The sequence below is a fragment of the Muntiacus reevesi genome, chromosome 2 (assembly GCF_963930625.1).
Source record: "Muntiacus reevesi chromosome 2, mMunRee1.1, whole genome shotgun sequence".
NCBI classification, from domain to species: Eukaryota; Metazoa; Chordata; class Mammalia; order Artiodactyla; family Cervidae; genus Muntiacus; species Muntiacus reevesi.
In genome coordinates, this window is record NC_089250.1 from 104,131,420 (window position 1) to 104,133,152 (window position 1,733).

Consider the following 1,733-nt stretch of genomic DNA (forward strand, 5'->3'; position numbering starts at 1 on the left):
CCGCGCGGCGCGGACTGATGACGTATACCAGGGGCGGGGCCTGGGTCAAGGCCAGCTGGGGGTGTCGCCCCGGCAGGACGCCTCCCCTTCACCCAGCTTCACCCCACATCCCTACTCTGGCTTCGCTTTTCAGGCCTCTTCTGTTACAGACAGAAGAAGGGAAGTATGGCCAGGGGAGAAGATCCTTTCCAAACCCGCCGCCTCAGAAAGCTCTCTCCCGTCCTGTAACCGTCCATCGGGCTGCCTTCTGACCTCCCTAAAATGAACCTTTTTCAGAACCAAATTTTGGTTCTTCACGCCTTCCAGGAACTTAGGAAATTGTAATCACATTGCACACTCTTTCTTACCAAATCAGTTCTGCCTTCTCTGAACTTCTTAATGAGCCTCAGTTTCTGCCTCCCTAACCCCCTGCTAAGCTTCAATTCCATTCCCATCAGCTCTGCCAAAGAAATAATTGCTAAAGCAAGATCTTCTTTCTTTGGGGCCCTAGGAATTACACAAATACTTCTGCTTTGCCAGGACTTTCTGAATCTGTGCCTTCTGCTTAGCTCTGGATTTCTGACCTATTCCCCACCAACTCCTAAACTCCTAGGAACTTCCAAGTTTCTTCTCCCTGGTCCCACTGCATTATAGACTGTCTTTTTAAACCACCCCTTACCCTGCATTATTCTCTTCCTGAGTATCCCTCATCAACTCCAAATTGACCAAAATTTATTCCTATTCACTGTGACCAAAGCTGTTCTGAACTTTTATCCTCTCAGAAAGTATGTATTAAGATTTTTGTTAGTATTTACTCCAACCTTTCCTATTTTTGACACTGGTCCCCCATTTCTCTTTCTATGGATAAGCCTCTGCAGAGTCTTTCTAGCCAACGTTTCTCACTAATGAAGAGTTCAGATTGCAAACTTGTTTTTTCCCATCTTCCTAATACTCAATTTCCACCAGAAAATACTATCATTATTTGTAATTTGCCTGTCTAATGTGAAGAATTTAAAGGCCCTGAAAGTGTGGATGGTTGCAGAACATTATGATTGTAATTAATGCTACTGAATTGTATACTTCAAAATGGTTAAAATGGTAAATTGTTTGTGAAGTATGTTGTATTACAATTAAAAAGTACTAGAAAAACTTCCATAAGATTTTTTTACATATCAAAAAAGAGAAAGATCTATGCTTTCTTATTAAATAACTAGCAAAATTGTCTGGTTCCTAGTCCTAACATGTATATTTTTTCTGTCCTGTAAGCTGTACTGATATCTCTTCTCATCTACTTCCATTTCAAATGAAACGTTCCTTATAGATTTAAATTATCACATAACAGCCCTCAACTCCAAAACTGAGTCCAGGTCCAAGATGGAAAGTTTATACACATGATAACTGACAAGTCTAGTGACTTTAAATAGCCAATTATTTCTTCTCTACTCAGCTGGCTACTCTATTAAATTACTCAACCTACAGATGTTACTACACACAACTCTCAGAGATCTTACCCAACCTTAGAGTTTTAAATTATTCTTGCCTGGAAAATCCCATGAACCCAGGAGCCTGGTGGGCTATAGTCCATGGGATCGCAAGAGTTGGACACTACTTAGCGACTAACCCACCACCATAAGAGTTTTAAATAGCATTTATAGGTTGATGGGGCTTCCCTTGTGGTTCAGCTGGTAAAGAATCCACCTGCAATGTGGAAGACCTGGGCTTGATCCCCGGGGTTGGTTAGATCCTGGGAGAAG